This window comes from Lissotriton helveticus, chromosome 9 (genome assembly GCF_964261635.1).
Source record: "Lissotriton helveticus chromosome 9, aLisHel1.1, whole genome shotgun sequence".
Taxonomy (NCBI): domain Eukaryota; kingdom Metazoa; phylum Chordata; class Amphibia; order Caudata; family Salamandridae; genus Lissotriton; species Lissotriton helveticus.
In genome coordinates, this window is record NC_136070.1 from 944,398,404 (window position 1) to 944,411,682 (window position 13,279).

General features: G+C 42.3%; 1 protein-coding gene across 5 annotated transcripts in view; it reads left to right on the forward strand.

Moving 5' to 3' along the window:
• The window catches only part of LOC144782056 (galectin-4-like), a 141,243-nt gene that overhangs the window by 65,951 nt on the left and 62,013 nt on the right, over positions 1-13,279 (forward strand). The gene's annotated exons all lie outside the window — the stretch shown is intronic.

Consider the following 13,279-nt stretch of genomic DNA (forward strand, 5'->3'; position numbering starts at 1 on the left):
GTTGAATGTGATTCCCTATCCTCAGACTCTGGTTCCTATAGGGATTCTACAGCCATTCCGGAGGATCAATCCCAGGCAAATCTCCCTCTTTCAGCCAACACTGTTTCATTTTGGAATGTTGCAGGGTTACATAACAAGTGCAATATGCATGAGTGGTTAAACTTTGTATCTAGGTTTCATATCCTATGTTTACAAGAAACATGGTCTGTTGTTCCTATACATCTTAATGGTCTTAAAACATTTCACTCTACTGCAATTTCTTCGACTTGTGGGAGGCCCAAAGGTGGTTTATGTATTTATATTTCGAATATGTTGGCCCCTTTAATATTGTAGTGATTTCGGCCAAGGTATATCGTCACATTATTTCCATTCAGATTACATCGTCTACTACTTTGGCGATATTACATTTTTATAATAATGCCTGCATGAGGGATATCACTTCCACCCTCCATCAATTAGATACCGACCTTGAGTTATTATTTTTAAATGACTGCAGGGATTTGATCATTTTTTGGGGTGGACATTTTAATTTCCGATTATGGCCTCAGCCATCTAACAAGGTTTGAGGGTTGGATGCTCCAGATAAAGGTGACTTATGCTCCAGGTAGAGGTGACATCACTCATTTTGTACATTCAGGTTATGGGGATCTGTTAAATGATTTACTTTTTAAATACAATCTAAGTTTTTGCAATGAACTAACTATTCCCCATGTCGAAGTTAAGAGCACTTTTAACGGGAGAGGGGAGAACAGTGTCATGGATTATTTGCTGTTCTCTCCGTGCTATTCAGCGTTGGCCTTAAATATCACTATGCATGACATTGTAATTAGTGATCACTTCCCACAGAGTGCTGCTTTGAATATTAGTCTTATCTATCAACAGGGTGTTAATCAATGTGTATCAACTGTGGAGAACATTGAAATCTCCCGCCTCCACGGGTACTCTTTGAGATGGTCTATGATAAATCCAACTAAATTTCTAGAAAATTTAATTTTAAATCAGTGTGGCCTTTGATACCTGTTTGAATTAGTCTGCCGAGGCACATAAAGTCATTGACGCCTTTGAACAAATTAAAAATGGAATTAAAGCAGAGCTTACTGCAATTTGGAACAATACTGGTTCAGGGAACTGTGGTTGGTTTGACTCTACCTGCACACAGGCCCATAGGAGTTTAAAAGTAGCCCTAGGTAAACAACCCATGTCTATCCAGGAAGTTCGGGAGTGTAGACATGCATGCAAACTTGCCACAAAACTTCGTAAAAGAAGTTTAAAGGAGGAAGCTTGGAAAAACCTTATTGAGGCAAGCCTGAAGAACGATAATACGACCTTTCGGAGCATTATCAACTCCCCGTTTCTAAAATCTGCAGACAGCCCCCATATCAAGATTGCATCACAGAGGCTGAATGGCTAATCTATTTTTCTAATCTCTATTTAAAGCAGTAGGCTAGTGCTACTGCTCTCCCTACGTTGGTATCCATGAGCGATTCTGCAATAACTCCTCTCCTTTCTGACCAGATTTACCCTAACTTCACCCTAGACTAGGGTATTTAGGCTCTGAAGGCGAGCAAGGGAGGCAAAGCACCAGGCCTTGATGGTATACCAATCGACTTGTTTAAATCTAACATCGACTTTGGGGGCCCCTTTTAACAATACTTTTCAGAGCCTGCCGGAATGGAGGATTTTTTAGTACTTGATCAGAGTCACTCATAGTTCCCATATACAAGAAGAGAGATCATAATAGTCCAGCGCAATATAGACCTATCTCCCTGTTGGACTCTTTAGTCAAGGTGGCTGGTCGTATTCTTTTAGGCAGACTGCAGGACTGGACTGAATACAATAGTTTTATCTCCGATTTCCAGTATGGATTTCGCCCAAGCATAGGGACAATCGAGCAGGCTATTAACCTGAATTTATTAAAAAGGAAATATGTGCATACTAAAGGAGACAACTTGTTTTTAGCTTTGTAGATTTATCCTCTACTTTTGACTATCTTGAGCATGACAAATTTTGGTCAATAATGCTTACTGTGGGCGTAGGCTATACAATTGTGAATTTCCTAAGACACTTGTACGCATTAGGCACGGTAAGCGTACGTAACGGTTTAAAAGGCGAATGTACCCAGCCCTTTAGGATTGAAAGAGGAGTCCGGCAAGGATGTGTACTTGCCCCTTTTTTGTTTAACTTATACATTATTAGTTTAGGGAGAATACATGCAAGTAAATGTATTGACCTCCCTCAAGTTGGGCATCAACCTATTCCGGCACTTCTTTATGCTGATGACGCTGTACTAATAGCCCGCACTCCTTTGTGCCTACACAGACTACTTAATGAATTTGCCCAGTTTATGCTGAATCATGGTTTGAAAATTTATATTTGTAAAACATTTGTTATGAAACTTGGGAAAAGAGTTACAAATTGTCATGACATCTTTATTGAGATTACCAAGATCATGTTTACAAACACATTCTCTTATTTAGGTATTCTATTCAATAAAGAATGGAATTGGAATAGTGCGGTCAAATCCAGGCGGCTTCAATTTGTTAAAAGCAGTGAGGCTTTAGTTAACTTCTTGAGGAAGTTGAGTATTGAACTCCCAAGAGAAATTATGACGATCTATAAGGCCAAATGTAGGCCGATGGCCTTGTATGGGTCAGAGCTATGGGGTTTTGTGAATGTGGACTTACTCCAGATGACAGAAAATGCATACTTAAGTAATCTTCTTGCTCTCCCAAAAAGTTCTTCAACCTGTGTCTTTCATTCTGAATTAGGAGTACTCTATTTAGCAGACTTGTTTAAGACCAAGCAAGCTCTGCTCTGGCATAAGATCTGGGCATTTGAATACACAGAGCTTAATCACTCCATTGTAAAGGATTTCCTCAGTTCTGCATCTGCATTTAAAATTCCCTGGCTCAAATTTGTTCAAGACCTTCTGGCCGATATCGGCCATCCTGAGTATTTTGACCACCCAGAGTTTTTGAAGGGTATCTCAAAGAAAGCTCTAAAACTGAAATGTAACTCTTTACTCGAGGAATTGAGGTTATCCTCTGAGTTTATTAAACCTTCTATTTTGAAGAATCAACTGATTCTGACCTGCTATGAAATGCAATCATATTTAGCTAATGTATACAATTTGCACCATAGATTTGTTTTGACACGGTTTCGGTTGGATATTTTCCACCATTTAACAAGTTTTCCCACTACTAATAATTGGTTGCACGAACCAGTGAAGTGCCCATGTGACAAATAATCAATGCAGAGTACCATACATATTCTCTTTTTCTGTAAATATTATTCAGATCTGAGGAATTGTTTTATTAAGCCTCTGTTAAAACTGCTTAGTTTTGTACAATGCCGACCAGCTTTTATCCACCTGCAATCCCTCCCGAGTCTATATATGTGCTGTATTGTCACGATTTTTATTGGCTATTAGGTATAGGAAGCTGCTGTAGTAATGTTATTGATAGCAGAAGGATGCTTTTGTCTGTTTTTATCTACATGTTTTTTATCTTTCATTCTTTTTTAATCAGACATTGTTCTTTTTTTTAGCTTTTATGATTCACTATGTGATTTTGAATAAAGCTTATTTTGACTTGACTTGACTTGACTTTAGAGGGGTGAGTAACATGAAAAGCAGAGCAATTATCAAACAAGACTGTAAGGTGGGAGTCATTTGAGGGAGCTGTGAAACACGGTTGTTATTTAAGGGGTTTGTGTTGTTTAAGTGTCAAGTGGTATTAAAAGAATTCAGGGCTTGGTGAGTGATGGGTAAACTTGTCAAGAAAGTTAGTGATTAAGCTGGGTCTGGTGGCTTAGTGGACTAATTTGTCAAGTATAGGGGTCTCTGTTTGACCTCATGCTCACAGGTTCAAATCCCGGCGGGTCCACTCAGCCTTTCATCCTTCTGAGGTTGATAAAGTGAGTGTAGTTGAGTTAGGTAACAATAAGCATCTGTTATACAGCGCCAACATGCCTGTGGGTGAATGTGTTCTTAAAAAATACACATATTATGTTATTAATGACAAGAGGGTGTGTCCAAAAAAGAGGATAAAGGCAGAAGACGGGGTCTTGGTGAATTAAGTGGCAAGCTGTTCTGGTAGAATAAGTGATGGGGATAGGAATGAGCATGGAGCCAAAGATCAATGGATTTCTTAATAGAAAATTAATGGGAGATTGAGAAGGTGAGTGCGTGGTTCTTTGTGGATGGCCTGGAACAGCTGTGTATGAAGGCAGTGACTGGAAATCCCTGCGGATGAGAAAGAATAGAGAGTGATGGAGTTCATTTATCAATGATGTTAAAGTAAACTTGCCAGTCCTTTCATATCATACAGTATGCCATTTCAAAGGCCTTTTGGTGCTATTGGCTGCCTTGATTTGGCTGAGTGATTGGTGTGTGTATCCCCATGTAAAGATTTGTGAAGGGTTTTGTGCCTAAAGATTAGCATTTACATTTTTCTAAGTACATTTAGCGTGATATATTCCCCAACATAGCAAACACATGGAGATGATGGACGGAGCACTGAAACTTTTCAGACACTCACCCCTAGTCACAGATCTGGGTTGAATCCATCATCGTTCTTTAGCTCACTTCACCACCTCAGTTCAGACCCAACTATATGCAAATCAGTCTTGACCCTGTGCCGCATGGGAACAGACTAGCCCAAACTGCCTAGCCAGGTCTTCCCTGAACCAGAAACAAGCATCCTGGGACCGGTTTCAGGGTAACACCCCTCATCAGCCAGGCTATCTTGAATCCAGTGGCAAAGTGAGCAAGGGACCCACGTCTGGTCATACCCTTCCAACTTAGGGTGAACAAAGCAAACACAAGGAGATGATGGACGGAGCGCTGAAACTTTTCAGACACTCTCCCCAATCACAGATCTGTGTTGAATCCATCATCATTCTTTGGCTTACTTCGCCACCTCAGTTCAGACCTAGCTTTATGCAAATCAGTCTTGACCCTGTGCCCCATGGGAACAGTCCAGCCTGAACTGCTAAGCCAGGTCTTTCCTGAACCGGGAACAAGCATCCTGGGACCGGTTTCGGAGTAACACCCCTCATCAGCCAGGCTAGCTTGAATCCAGTGGCAAAGTGAGCAAGGGACCCACTGCTTGGCATACCCTGCCAACTTAGGGCGAACAAAGCAAACAGAAGGAGATGATGGACGGAGCACTGAAATTATTCCCCAACATCACAGGTTTCCACAAGGTGGACCTAGTGTTCGTGTTTATGTATTTTTTTCCAGTGACTGTCTCCAAGAGCAGAGCTGTCATGAACCCCCACTTCTCAGGGGAGGCACATCTGGGTAGACCTCCTAAGCTCCTGATGAATAATAAGCAGCAGTCACTCATCGTATAAAATTAGAATGCATGTGTCTCACTCCTTACCACTGAGGTATGGCCATTCAAATATGGAGTGTTAGGAGTTGGCCACCCTGTCAGATTAACTCATCTACAAGGGAAGTATTGAATATAAATACGGATCTCCACCCTGGCTCCTAGAAACAGTAGATACACACAGTTGTCGATATTTTACAATGAGAATGTATTTATTATGCAATATTCGTACAGAAATATTATGAATCAGAATGATGGTATTTAGTAAGGTAATCTCAGTAATCAAAGTGAATATTTGAAATACTGCAAACATCTTACACCACTCATTCCTACCCACTACCTTAGATTAATTTAGTTCCTACCAAATATCTACATATCAGCCTCATGGTTACTGGATTGGCTGAATGCCTTTTAGAATTCCTTCGCGAATAGTATGTTGAGCGATATCCCTGCATACCTCAGATAATCCAAGAGGTCTGCAATCAGATAGTGGTGCTTTGCCGTGTCCCTCCAACAGTCAGCCTCTTGTCTGCTCCACCCAAACCCACACCACTCTTTATACCATCTTCTCCAATACTTTTCTATGGTGTGGAGGGGGACTACTGCATAGCTTCTTGTGTCATCGCTGCAGAACACTAGTATTGATGCATACGGAAGGCAGGCAAATGCTGCCATTTTATTTCCCTCCAAGCCCGATTTGTGCGAGGTAGGATGGTCTTGCAGCTCCAATCATTGCACATAGTTTACTCCTTTTGAGCGACACGAAAATTTCAGTTCTCTGTTATTTTGTTAGTACGACTAACAATATACAGCTTGAAAATTAATGTCTGAAAATGATATGGTGATCTGGCACACCCTGTCAACATTACCAATACAAATATTGGTTTCATAAGCCCTAAAACTGACACACAATCGCTAAAGAGTTAGGGGCAGATTTATGAAGGCCTTGCGCCGGCGGTGCGTCACTTTTTCCCATGTAAAAATGACGCACCGGCGGCGCAAGGCCTTCATAAAACTGCCCCTTAGTGCTCTCATGCTGGCACCCAGTGTGTCTATGTGCAGAATATCTAAAGTCTAGCTGTGACCCAAAAAGAGCATTCTGAACTAGGGATAAAACAAACAGAGAAACAGGCTACTGGAGGGGTTACAATAGCCAAGTTATACAATGTTTCCTGAATAGTGAATGACTCAATAAGGTCCAGATGTTGGTAGGGAAAAAGTTCCAGTGTTCACAGGCAAAAAGCAAGAAGGAGGGACTGAAAGATGACTGTGTTTGATCATTGCAATGGAGAGTAGAGTTTTTCTAGTGGAGCGAGAAGTCATTGAGGGATGTAAATACCAGATTTGGATTGCGTATTGAAGTGGTCCTTCTCTTTGGATAGCATTGTGGACTAAGCACAAGGATTTAGAAATGATCGTCTTTTTGATGGGTTACCGATGGAGATCTTTTAGCTTACTGGTGACGGGGGGCAGCAGGAGGAAGGTTTAGTAGGAGTCTCGTGGCAGACTTTTACACCACTTGAAGTCAGCAGATCAGTTACAAAGGGGTGCCCAAATATAGAGAATTACCACAATCCAGCCTTGAGGTGATAAACACATGGATGACTATATTTCTAGAAGATTCTCTCAAAAGGGGAAGACGTTTTCTCAACATTTTGTGTGTGGCAAAACAAGAAGCCGTCAACTGGCCAATTTTAGTAGCTAAACAGAGCTGGTGATCTACCACAAAGCTGAGATTCTTAGCTGAGTCAACAGGAGTGGGGCCTAGTTCTTGAGACCAGCAACAAAGGGACAACAGAAGAAAAGTAGCTCCCCATTTGGCTTGAAGCAATTCATATCCATCCCAGCTAGCAACTATCTGCACGGACTGGGAAAAGTTAGAGGCAGTATCTTTTGGATCTTCAGAGAAGTTTATTTGGGGAGGAAAGTCTGGAGCACTGCTCTTATGTTGGGGATAGAAGTAGAATGGGCTGTGGGTTGGAAATGATTGTTGGCAATAGAAAAGAGTGCTCAGGAACAATTGGTGGACATACTGGGCCCGATTCACAGAACTAACTTAAGACAAAATCCTAAACTTACTACTTTTGGTATTCACAGAAGTTAGGATTTTGTCTTAAGTTTGTCTTAAGACAGACTTAAGTTAGGATTTTGTTTTAAGTCTGTCTTAAGTCTGTCTTAAGTTTGTTTTAAGACAAACTTAAGTCAAAATCCTAACTTCTGTGAATACCAAAAGTAGTAAGTTTAGGATTTTGTTTTAAGTTAGTTCTGTGAATCGGCCCCAGTGAGTTTCTGCATTAGGTCGTTTATTTTAGCGGTCCAAATAAGCCACACTGGTATTTTTTATAGCTGTTTTGTATGTTGGTTTTGCAGGTTCTTCATAAGCTAATCTCCAGGGGCCGTATTATACATATGGCACATTTTTCTTGACTGCGCCGGGTGCACCTTTTAAAAGGCAGGCCCGGCGCAATCAGAAAAATGCACTGTTTTGTGATGAATTCGCTGCTCCAAGAGCAGCTGTGAACTGGCGCTGCCCTGGGGGCAGCGAATTCATGTTAAAAACAGAGCGTCTGCTTTAAAGCCACTCCATGTGTCACAGTGCAGGTGGCATCCCGCCTTCACTTTCAAAGAGGATTAGAGATCCCCTTGCAGGTGGGTGCAGTAAGTGACTGCACCCCCCTGCGAGGGAATGTCTGGCGGGTCCATCGGATCCTTTTCCCTCTCCAGAGGGCTGCCTTCAGGTGGCGACCTGTCAGTGCACCTAAAGACAGCTTCTTTGCCTCTGCACCAGTGTCTGTAATGTGCACGGGCGCAGAGGCAAAGGGATTCCCTCATTTGCATGGGGCCACGACCCATACAAATGAGGGAACAACCTCTAATGATAGCGCTGGCACTTCATGTACGCCGCTGCAATTGGTATTACAGAAAGAGACGCACAAGTGTTACTGCCCCTTCTGTAATACCAAAGTTCCCGGGTGCGCGCAAAGCGGGCACTTCAGTAATACCACCCCAGGTATGCTCTAGGCGTTTGTCCTGGTTTGTAAATTGCAATTTTGGATTACTAGGAAAACCTTGTCACAAACAACAAAGTGCTGGTTGTTGGTGGAGAATCCCCTCTAGGATGTTGAGTCATCAGGGGGAGCTGAAGTCTTGTGAACAGTCCAATGCCAACATGAATCAAGTCGGCAGGATGTGTGCTCCATCTAGAAGACTGTAGCATTTGTACCTGTCTCATAGACCAGTGGCTCTTAACCTATGGTCCGGTGACCATGGATCGTCCGTGGAACCTACTCATGGGGTCCGTGACTGCTTCAAAAAATAATGAACATAAAGAGAATAAAAAAGTGTATGTAAGTACAGAAGCAAAATGTAAAATTTGAAATCATTCTGTAAATGTGAAGGAATTTGAAATCGGAGGCTAAAAATTAAGTTGGTATCCTCAGTTTGATTTATGGGACAATGCAAGAGCATCATAGTATGAACAATGGGTTGCCTTAATTGAATTTTGAAAAGTTCCAACCTACCCATTAAAATTAAAATGGTGATTTTGTTAAATTATGCTTGTGAATTAAATAAAACATTTCAACATTTGTGTATTGTTTTGTTGTTCAGATCATTGAATTTGCACACGCCGGGGTCCCTGGTTTCCAGCAATGACTAAGTGAGGCGGGGTGGGGGGGTCTCAGATTCCAAGAATGATTAAGTGGGAGTCTACATAAGTCAAAAGCTTAAGAACCACTGTCGTAGACTGTGGATGGCCTTGTTAGCAGAGTGGTTTCTTCTTGTCTGCTGACAAGGAGGCTGGTTATGGGTGGGGTTAATTCGTGGGAAACTCCCATTGACCTGTGTACCCTGCTGCTCTAAACTGTTTTGGTTATCATGTTCAAAATTGCTGTTTTGGGGTCTTCCTATGGAGAAAATCCTTAATGACAGGGCTTGACAAGGAGTAAAAACGAAACCCGCGAAATATCAATACCAGTCGCATATTGCAAGAGTGGACATAGGGAGAAAGTCTGACCTTCTCCAGGAGTTTATAGGAGGCTCTTTCCCTCAATAAATTCTTTTAAAAAACTGAAGCCAACTGATTAGTTTTGCAGCACATTTTCCAAATTTATCATTTGGAAATCAATGTGTTTTAAAAGCAGTTTGGAGTGGAAGCTCATTAAATATTTCCAAACTTCGACGTTCAGCATAGTCTCTTCCGCATTGTGTGCCTATACAAAAATTACCTGATACACCCTGAGGGCTGCTCGTACCCCTAAGCCTGCTGAGATTCCCTTACTCGATTCATCCCTGCAAGTAACCCTACCCCAGCCTGTCCAGCAGTTTTTCCTCTTTTTTGCAGTTTTTTATATCGCGAACCCGACCCAAAGGTACTGGAGCACTTTAATTGAGCGCCAGTTTCATTACACAAGGACACATTCATATTTAGCAGACATGGATAGATTAAGTTATTTGCCCAGAATCACAGGATGTTTAGCCGATGCCAAGACTTGAACCTGGTTTCTCCATGTCCAAAGTCAGCAGCTCTGGCTTTTACGCCTCATCCTAGCCTATATCCTTAATTATAAGTAAGTAAAAGTATTCTAGAGTACACAAATGCCGGAGTGTCTTGACACTGGCGTTCTATAGTAGAGCAAGAAATAAGATCTAGGCAGTGCCTGAAATGAAAAGCCAGGTTTGTAATGATGTCCTGGAAATAGCCCGAATTGGTTGCGATCTCAAAGACAATGGCATGGTATTACAAAGCCCAGCCGTTGAAAATGAGAAACCTTTGCCTCCCCACTTTATTCTGTTTATTTTTGGGAAGATCACTAGTTTAGCCCCACCTGATCTGAGATTTTGAGTGGGGGCATACCATGAGAAAATCTTCTCGAAGTAGAGAGGGCCAGTTTTGTGCAGAATCCAATGGACCATGCACAGGGCTTTAAATGTAATCCTCTCACAGACAGGTAGCCAATGAAGGCTCCGAGTGCTTTTTGAGATGGGACTGAATTTGGGAACTTGTAGGAGCATGTGAGTTGCCACGTTTTGTAGCGATTGAAGCTTCGCTTGCAGGCGTTATATAAAGCATTGCAGTAATTGATCTTTCGAAGGCCGAGAGCCAACATGATAATTTTTTGCATATCTTGATTTGATTGATTGATTTGAAAATTGAGGAGCGCAACAATTACCCAAAGATATCAAGGCGCTGTAAACCACTGTCCATAGAAACCCTGCTATGCCTATAGATGAAGGGAAGTGATCTTCAGGGAGTACAGTCAGGCCTTGAGTACCTTCCTTGAAGAATGAATGGAAAACCCTTTTTTTAAGTCCTAAGGAGATGAAAACACGATGAGGTGATCTGATTGATTTGATCTAAAGATCAGAGCTGTACATTAAATGTGACCCCCAGATTTTTCACTTTTTGAGCTGGGGATGGTAGAGGGCCCAGATTAGATGGCCACCATGAGGTATTCCAGAAGGAGGTGTTGTTGCTGAAGAGAATCACCTAATTTTTCTCAGAGTTTGGTTTGAGACAGTTTTCCTGCATCCAGGTTACAAAGTGTACCAGGCAGTTTTTTAAATTGTTGGCAACAACATCTATGTCAGATGAAATTGATATGACAATTTGCATGTCACGGAGTATGAGACGGCTGAAAAAACGTGTGAGCAGATAAGCTTCACCAAGGGGGTGCCATAGATGTTGAAAAGCGTGGGAGATAAAGATGAACCCCGGGGCACCCTGCATGGAAGAGAAAACGGGTCTGATGTGAAATTCCCAAAGATGAAAGTATGTTGCCTTTTGAAAGGAAGGAACTGAGGATGGCGAGGCCTACGCCCCCTATCCCGACCCTCTCTAGCGGGTCAATAAGCACTGAATGGTTCACAAAATCAAATGCGGCAGAGAGGTCAAGCAGAATGAGCACTGCCCTCTCTCCCTTGTCCACCCACATCTGAATCTCCATAGCAGCTACTAAGGCAGATTCAGTAGAATGCTGGTGTCTGAAGTCATATTGAGATGGATCCAGAAGATTATTAGTATCCAAGAATGTCATTAGCTCTTCATTTATCGTAGTTTCAAGAATTTTGGCTGGCAACAGCAAGTACGAAATTGGTCTATAGTTTTTGGTGTCAGCTAGATCACAGGAAAGTTTTTTAACAATTGGATGTATTGACGCCTTTTTCCAGGTTTCTGGAACTTGACCTGCAGACATAGCATTATTCTGATGTTTTGTGAGGTGTTCAGAAATCGTGCTAGAGACCATCTGTAGCACGAATAGTGGGAAGCGGTCCAGCAAGAATCCTGACTTAGTTGTCTTAACTTTGTCTTCAATGATGCACGCAAAATTGTTAAGTCTATTCAGGACACCTGGTTCATTATCATGCACCCCCAGAGATGACATGGAATGACCAAGCGGAAGTCCAGGGCTGTTGTTATTCTGATTGTGGGAGAATTCCTAGTAGGCACTATTTTCCTTCTCTTGAAAAAAATCAGCCAACTTATAACAGACATCTTGATCGGGTTGAAGGGTCAAAGGCCCCCTTCCCATTTACAAAATATATATATGTCAAAGGCCTTGGAGGATGAGGTCCCCAGGGCCCACAAAATATTATGAAGCACAGCCCCCCTTCTTAGAAAAAAAAGGGGGAAAACGGCATCTCGCTGGAGGCCCTGCCACCTCCCTGCACCACTCTGCAAACGCGCCTCCTGATGCGTTCTGGGTTGGGGGATTAAGTCCCCTAGAATCTTAAGGGTCCTTAGGCGCCAACTAGCCTACCAGGTACCTCCAGTAAACCCCACACAGTGAGATTGCTGAGAGGTGGTCCGAGGCCACGCCCCCTTTTTACACCACTCTGCAAAACGCATCTCTTGGCGCACTGCTGGTGGGGCGATGAGGTCCACATGTGTCCTGAGGACCTCAGGACTAAAATGGACTTCATCCCCCGAGCAGCAGAGAGCCAGGAGGCTCGTTTGCAGAGTGGTGTAAAAAGGGGGCGTGGCCTCGGACCACTCTCAGCAATCTTGCTTTGTGGGGCTTACTAGATATAATAGGAGGGCCCCCCTTTCTCCACCACTCTGCAAACGCTCCTCCTGGCACACTACGTGTTGGGGTTGAAGTCCACTTTACTCCTGAGGGGCATTGGGGGCCAAGAAGCCCTCCTGGTACCTCCTGTAATTCCTATGACGTGGAATTCCTGAGCGCTGGTCGGAGGCCCAGCTCCCTTTCTGCACCACTCTGCAAATGCGACTACTACGTTATAGTTAGTAATTAGCATTTAAAAAACCTTTGAAATTCACTGAAAAAACATAGGTTTCAGGGACGTTATAGTTAGTAATTAGCCTTTAAAAAACCTTAGAAATTCACTGACAAAAACATAGGTTTCAGGGATGTTGTAGTTGGAAATTAGCATTTAAAAAACCTTAGAAATTCACTGAAAAACACATAGGTTTCACGGACATTATAGTTAAAAATTAGCATTTAAAAAACCTTAAAAATTCACTGAAAAAACCCACAGGTTTCAGGGACATTATATTTAGTTGAACATTTCACTCGTACAAAAACATAGAATTTCGGCCGCTATGGTTAGATGAGCTAACTCTAACTCACGCCACCGCAATGCACTGCTGATGACGTCACATATTACATCACTCATGACATGGTCAGTGACATCACTGATGACATCACTGTTGACATCTCAAATGACATCACTGATGACATCATCCAGTGACTCAGTGTTTCTAAAAAGTTTAAGAATATTATATATAGAGTTTCTGAAAGGATGATTTAGTGAGTGCATGACTAACTGTATGTAAATGAGTGATTAAATGTGTCTTAGTGAATGCATGGGTGAATGACTAATCTGTGTGAATGTCTGTATCAGTGTCAGTTGGTATGTAAGTGGCTGCATGGGTTGGTGAGTAACTACATGAGTGTCTATATGGGTTAATGATTGGTTAACTGAGT